Source organism: Humulus lupulus, chromosome 8 (assembly GCF_963169125.1).
Source record: "Humulus lupulus chromosome 8, drHumLupu1.1, whole genome shotgun sequence".
NCBI lineage: Eukaryota > Viridiplantae > Streptophyta > Magnoliopsida > Rosales > Cannabaceae > Humulus > Humulus lupulus.
In genome coordinates, this window is record NC_084800.1 from 86788713 (window position 1) to 86796606 (window position 7894).

Below are 7894 nucleotides of genomic sequence, written 5' to 3' on the forward strand. Positions count from 1 at the left end.
ACCCTTATTAGGAAATTTGGGGCATTACATTCGAGCTCCTCTAGGGGCTCGAGGTCAGCCATTTCTTCTATTCTAGGATCGATTTCTTCATCTATTTCGAAGATTGTCCCATCTTTATTCTAAATTACAACGAATGTTTGTGCACTTGTCTATTTTTTCCCTCTAATGGAAATGTTGTAGCATTCCCTCCCTGCGAGCTCGTCCCCTTTCAGAGTCCCGATGCCACTAGAAGTTGGGAACTTGATGGACAAATGCCTAATGGACAAAACTGCCCCCAACACTACTAGGGCGGGTCTCCTGAGCAGTACGTTATAGGTCGATGGGAGATCCACCACTACAAACTCCATCATCTTGGTTACCGAGACTGGGTAGTCTCCCAAGGTTACAGGGAGTTCGATGGATCCTATACAAGCAATCCATTCTCCTGAAAAGTCGAACAACGTAGTTGCACAGGCTTTTAGGTCGCGAAGCGCGAGTCCCATCTTTTCTAAAGTGGCTTGGTAGAGGATATTCACTGAGCTCCCATTGTCAATTAGGACTCGGTGCACCCTCTTGTTCACAAGCTGAAGGGTGATGACCAGCGGGTCATTATGAGGGAATTTTACATGAGACGCGTCATTTTCAGTAAAAGTTATGGGTTAAGACTCAACCCTTTATTATTTCAGACCTCTGGGTTCGGGTTCGTAGGGAGAACCGTCACCAATTTTTAACTCATTGACATATCTTTTCTGGGCATTCTTGCCTGAGCCTACTATGTGAGGTTCCCCCGAGATGGTTATCACATCCTCTCCATCAATCAGAGGGGGTTGCTCATCCTCCCGAGGTCGGGAGTTATTGTTTTGGGCAGGCGGTAAATCTGTTGCCCTCTGGATGGTGGAAGCCTGGTTGGGGTTTTGATTTCTTACATACTGTCTAAAATATCCTCTCGAGATCAGTCCTTCGATCTCATCTTTTAATTGTCTGCATTCATCAGTTGTATGTCTGATGTCTCGGTGGAACCTGCAGTACTTGTTGGAGTCTCTTTTCTCCTTTTGGTTTCTCATGGGGTTGGGCCGTTTGAAAGGGACCTGGTTTTCATTTGCCAGGTAGATATTCTCCCGAGACTCATTGAGCTCGGTATACACCTTGTACACGGAGAAGTATTTTTCCCCATTCTTCTTCTTTCCCCCATCCACCTCGGGATTATTCCCTTCATTCTTCTTTCTTTTAGAAGGGTTTTCCCCAGGGGGTTTTGATGTCATAGGATTCGCCGAGGTCGAGGCAAAGTTTGTGTTTATTGTTGCAGTTATGGGCTGAGAGGTCATATTCAATGCTGACCTCACCTCTTCTACATTAACAAACCTTTGAGCTTGTCGATTGAACTCAGTTAAGGACCTTACAGGCTTCCTTTGTAAATCTTCCCAGAGAGGGCTTCCAGGAATTACTCCAGCTCGAACAACCATTAAGTGGCCACTATCGTCCATGTCACGAGCTCGAGTGACGTCCAAGTTAAACCTTGTATGATAACCTTTCAGTGACTCATTTGGCTGCTGTCGGGCATTGGTCAAGGCAGAAGCCTCGGGCCTAATTCCGACCATGGCCTTGAATTATTTCTTGAAATCTCTCGATAGTTGATCCCAAGAAGCAATCGAATGTCTTTTATATTTTTCAAACCATTTTTTTGCTTGTCTCGTGAGAAAGGCTGGGAATAGCATGCCTCTAGCTCATAGCCCACATTACTGGCTCGTATGATTGTGTTGAACATACTTAAATGACTTAATGGATCCGAATTTTCCATCGAATGACGGGACATGAGGAATTCCATATGTAAAAAGATTGGGTAGATCGTGTGAAAAATTGTCAGAAGCTTTTAGTACAATGTTACCATCTGGAGAGATTTTGTATTCTACTCATTGGTTGAGGGGGGTTCCTATTTGCATTGATGGTAGGGAATTATATGCTGATCTAATAATGTTAGAGATGCACGATTATGAAGTGATTTTGGGCCTGGATTGGCTTTCAAAGTATAATGCCACTATTGATTATAGAAGGAAAACAATGATATTTAAGCCTTCAGAGGAAGATGAGTTCATGTTTACTGGAGCGACATCAAAAAGTTGCATTCCATTAATTTCTGTTATGAAGGCCAGGCGACTGTTGGAAAGTGGATGTGTGGGTTATCTCGCCAGTGTGGTTGACACGTATAAAGAGCAAAAGTTAAAACCGGAAGATGTACCGGTAGTTAGAGATTTCTTAGAAGTATTTCCAGAAGATTTACCGGGATTGCCTCCAGACAGAGAAATTGAATTTGTGATCGAGCTACTTCCTGGTACAGCCCCTGTGTCCAAGGCACCTTATAGAATGGCACCAGCAGAACTAAAGGAATTAAAGATACAGTTGCAAGAACTCCTGGATAAAAAGTTTATCAGGCCTAGTTTTTCACCATGGGGAGCTCCGGTGCTATTTGTGAAGAAAAAGGATGGGACAATGCGAATGTGTATTGATTATAGAGAATTGAACAAGTTGACAATCAAGAATAAGTATCCACTTCCTAGAATTGATGATCTTTTTGATCAATTACAAGGAAGATGAGTGTTTTCAAAGATTGATTTGAGATCTGGGTATCATCAATTAAAGATTAGAGAAGAGGATGTACCAAAGACCGCATTTCGAACTCGGTATGGCCATTATGAGTTCCTTGTGATGCCATTTGGATTAACTAATGCTCCAGCTGCATTCATGGACTTGATGAACAGGGTGTTTAAGGACTACCTTGATAAGTTTGTAATAGTGTTTATTGATGATATCTTGGTGTATTCTCGATCCCAAGAAGAACATGAGGAACATTTGAGGTTGACGTTGGAGAAATTAAAAGAAAAACAACTCTATGCCAAATTTAAGAAATGTGAATTTTGGCTAAAGAAGGTGGAATTTTTGCGCCATATAGTCTCAAAAGATGGTATTTCGGTGGATCCATCAAAGATTGAAGCTGTTAGTAAGTGGAATAGACCAACAAATGTTTCAGAAGTAAGGAGTTTTCTGAGATTAGCAGGCTATTACCGAAGATTTGTTGAAGGATTTTCCAAGATAGCAATGCCATTGACACAACTCACGAGGAAGAATCATAAGTTTGAATGGACTGAAGCTTGTGAGAAAAGTTTTCAAGAGTTGAAGCAGAGATTGGTTTCTGCTCCAATACTTATTATTCCATCTGGATCAGGAAGACTTGTGATTTATAGTGACGCTTCAAAGCAAGGTTTAGGGTGTGTGTTGATGCAGAATGGCAAAGTCATAGCTTATGCTTCTAGACAATTGAAGGACTATGAACAGAAGTATCCAACACATGATCTGGAGTTGGCAACAGTTGTTTTTGCACTAAAGATTTGGGACATTATCTGTATGGCGAGAAGTGTGAAATATATACCGATCATAAAAGTCTCAAGTATTTCTTCACTCAGAAGGAATTAAATATGAGACAAAGAAGATGGTTGGAGCTAGTGAAAGATTATGATTGTCAAATACTTTATCATCCTAGAAAAGCAAATGTAGTTGCAGACGCACTGAGTAGAAAGTCTCATGGTAATGTGTCATTTTTGAGGAAATTGACAAGACCACTTCAGGAGGACATGTGCAGAGCGAAGATTGAGGTGATCACAGGAAGATTATCAGTGATGACTATTTAGTCTACCTTGTTAGAGAGAATCAAACAAGGTCAATGTGAGGATCCTTACTTGGTGGAACAAAAAGGTGAATTGGAAAGTGGGAATGTCAATGAGTTTAGTGTGTCATGTAATGGGATGCTAAAGTTCAAGGAAAGAGTTTGTGTCCCTAATAATGAGGAGTTGAAGAGAGAAATCCTTACCGAAGCTCACAATACCTTGTATTCAGTGCATCTGGGGACGACCAAGATGTTTAATGACTTGAAAAGACACTACTGGTGGCCCAACATGAGAAAAGATGTGGTCGAGTTTGTAGCCAAGTGTTTAACTTGTCAACAAGTGAAAGCTGAACATCAGAAACCTGCTGGTTTACTACAACCAATACGGATACCAGAGTGGAAATGGGAAGAGATTACTATGAATTTTGTTGTTGGATTGCCAAAGACTTCTAAACAACATGATGCTATCTGGGTTATAGTAGACCGATATACCAAATCAACACACTTTCTTCCGGTACGCATGACTTATACTATGGATCTGTGGGCTGAATTATATGTTCAAGAGATTGTTAGACTTCATGGAGTGCCAGTATCTATGATTTTAGACCGGGATGCTCGATTTACTTCATTGTTTTGGGAAAGTTTGCAGAGAGCATTGGGCACAAAATTGAAGTTTACTATGGCATATCACCCCCAATCTGATGGACAATATGAAAGGACCATTCAAACTCTTGAAGATATGCTTCGAGCTTGTGTCCTAGATTTTCAAGGATCATGGGAGAAGTATTTGTGTCTGATAGAGTTTTCTTATAACAATAGCTTTCATGCAACGATTGGTGTAGCACCGTATGAAATGTTATATGGCAGAAAATGCAGATCACCAATTCATTGGGATGAAATGGGAGAAAGAAAGTATCTTGGTCCAGATCTGGTCAGAAGGACAACTGAAGCAGTAGAGAAGATAAGAAAAAGAATGTTAACTGCTCAGAGTAGGCAAAAGAGTTATGCTGATCGAAAGCGAAGAGATGTGGAGTTCAACATTGGGGACAAGGTATTTCTGAAAATTTCCCCTATGAAAGGAGCAATGAGGTTTGGAAAGAAAGGGAAGTTAAGCCCAAGATTTATTGGACCTTTTGAAGTATTGGAAAAGGTGGGAAAGGTAGCCTATAGACTGGCATTACCGCCATCACTGTCAAATGTCCACGATGTTTTTCATGTCTCATTATTGAGAAAATACGTGCCAGATCCTTCACATGTGCTAAACTACGAGCCAATAGAAGTTGAACAAGACCTAACATATGAAGAAAAACCAGTGAAAATTCTTGACAGAAAAGAGAAAGAGTTGAGAAATAAGAAGATTTCACTGGTTAAGGTCTTGTGGAGAAGTTCAAACATTGAGGAAATGACATGGGAACGGGAAGATGAAATGAGATCTAAATACCCAGAGCTATTTGGGTAAGAGAAATTTCGAGGACGAAATTTTTATAAGGTGTAGAGGATTGTAGCACCCACATTATTTTGATATAATATAGCCAATAATCACATGATTGCATTGCATTACATATCATACAATATGTATAATTTGAGCATATGCACATTCTTATAAGTGTTTTCATGTATAAGTATAAAAGTTGTGTATGTGATGTCTATATGTATGCTCAATATTATTAACCTTGTGGCATTTGAGTTGTCTTTTATGGGTGTTTGATGTGCTCAAGATATAAGAAAGTATGAAAAATATGGACAAGGCATGGAATTAAGTGTTAAAGTGAGATATAGAAGGCAAAATAGGTTAAGTAGTGAAAAATAGTACAATGTCGATTACTAGTATTTCGGTGTAAAATTGAGTATTTATGGATTTACCAAATGTAATCGAGGTATGATTAAGGTCTCATTGATGATGTAAAAATGGTTTTAGAACCATTAGATCAATTCTTGATGGGAGGTATACATAATCAGTGGTATTGATGCAAAGTCAAAACGAGCTTAGCATAAGTGCGCTACGCTCGATTGGGTAAGCATAACTATTGGGTATGAAGTCATATGGACCTAAGGTTTGGTGTGAGTGTTTTACACATAAGTATAATAGGCCTAGCAGATGATTAAGTCGAAATTATTGAAGTGATAAGGTTTTCATAAGTCAAAAGGTGAAATGATGAGATGAAAGGTGTCAAATTTTGATACAATAAGGCTAAATCATTGAAAATAAAGAACTTCCATCAACCTTATCACTTTGCACGACCATTATTCTAAAAAACAGAGAGAAAAGAAAACCAAAAACCATTTCTTGGCTGGTTTGAAGAAATTCTAAGGAGATCCAAGTGAAATCAAAGCCAAAGAAGTGGATTAAGCTTAGTTCTAGCCTTTTTATGGTAAGTTCTTGTACTTGGAAGTTAAACCATGTTTTTTGAATTTTGCTGAGAGCTTATATATGGTGTTTTATCCTTTTTAAGATATTTATTGGTGGTTTCCAAGTGGTTTGAGGTTTAGAAAAGCTTGAAGAGATTGTTTTCGCCGAAAAGTTGCTCGGTAAGTGAAATTTTGTGTTTTATGAGGTTTTTGGGGTTCTTGGAGTACAAACTGATTTTTGGTTATTTGATTGAGTTTATAAGGGAGTATATATGTTTATAAATGTTTGAATAGATGTGGAGACTCATTTAATTTGGGTGATGATCTAGGAGATAAGAATTTTATCAAAATCGGTATATGATAACTTTATGATGAATCATGTTGGTATTTGGGATATATGGTTATGGCAGGTTATTTGATGTGGATTATTGGTTGATTTTGATATTTGAGGATAGCTAAAATTAAGGGGAAACTCTGTCAAAATTTCTCCAAATGTCTAAGATAAATCTAATGCTCGATCTAGGTGGTTTAAGGCATTTTAGGCATGAATTGGATATGAAAGTTGATATGATGTTTTATGGGTATTTTTAAATGATAGTTCAATGTCTTACTGCCTTCATTGTGATGAGAAATCCATGCCATTGTCAGGATAAGCATATCAACACCTAAGACATCACTTGTTACACGGTGAAATATATTTGGGACAAAAGGTAAGTAAAGTACTCAACTGCAACACAAGAATTACATGTTATGTGAAAGTATGCATTATATGAATATTTTGTGAGTAAGTGGTATTAACATACATTGACACTCCATCATAAAATTGTATGCATGGCATAATAGTGATATGGAAAATTATTATATGATATAAGACCATGCATGATATTATGATGATTAATTATATGATGCCTTTGCAAGTTTTGTGCAACATAAAAGAAAGTTGTAATAAGAAGTTTAAGTTCAGTGCCACTGTTTTGAAAAAGCAAATGAAAGTGTTAATAAGTGTGAACGGAGGCCTATAGTAGGCTTATAGTGGCTGCCCAATAATTTGGGCTAGGTTTTAGTGAACCAATTATATTGTTTGCCATGTTTCTGTTTTTATTTCTCCTCCATATGAGTTATTGTTATATGTATTGACACCACAGTGTGTGGCCGCCTTAACTCTTGAGCCCGACGGGGCAACGATGGAATAAGGTTTTTAATGTGCCCTACTGTGGTGATGGCTAGCCGGAGGGGAACCCATGGGATTTTATATTGTATGTGTAACAAGCCCTGCAGGCATTGACTAATTCAAACAGTGTGCACAATATTAAGGGGCCCAAAATTTAAAAAGAAGTTGTGTATGTCCATTGATATTGGATAATCATTAGCATTGCATGCATTACTTTGCTTACTGAGCTTTAGGCTCACAGTTGTCTTGTGTTGCAGGTAGAGAAAAAAATGTGTGAATGACATGAGGAGAACTGAAGCATGGTCCTGACCCTGATTTGTACATATGAACATATCGACCTTTTGTGGGTTATTTCAGTTATCAGTGAGATGTTTGTAATAAAGTGTGAAGTTATGTTTTGAAAATAAATTGGGTTATTTAATACTTATGTATAATATGTTTGAGACACACTTTATGTTTAATGTAAATAATGTGAAATAAGTTTTCAAGTTTAAAAAAAAAAAAATGTCCAGACTTCCGCAGTAATAAATTATGATATAGTTTTAAAACGTAACACCTCAAATATGGTTTTAACTAAAATAAGTGAGGGTGTTACAGCGCATCTCTCTGAATTGGCGAGGGATGCATTATTGTCGATGGTGGATGCCTTATTGGAGAAGGTGGCTGTCGTTCATTACAGGGCCTAGAAGGCCCTGAATTCGCGCGATTAGGCTCTGGGACATTCTGCAAGCAACTAT

The 7894-nt window shown here is 38.3% G+C and overlaps 1 long non-coding RNA gene across 1 annotated transcript; it reads left to right on the forward strand.

Moving 5' to 3' along the window:
- Positions 1 to 5874: 5874 nt before the first annotated feature.
- LOC133793936 (uncharacterized) lies at positions 5875 to 7584 on the forward strand. Its single transcript, XR_009875039.1, has 4 exons — positions 5875 to 6009; positions 6091 to 6166; positions 6635 to 6696; positions 7415 to 7584. It is a non-coding gene; the product is annotated as an uncharacterized LOC133793936 (long non-coding RNA).
- The last annotated feature ends 310 nt before the right edge of the window (positions 7585 to 7894 follow it).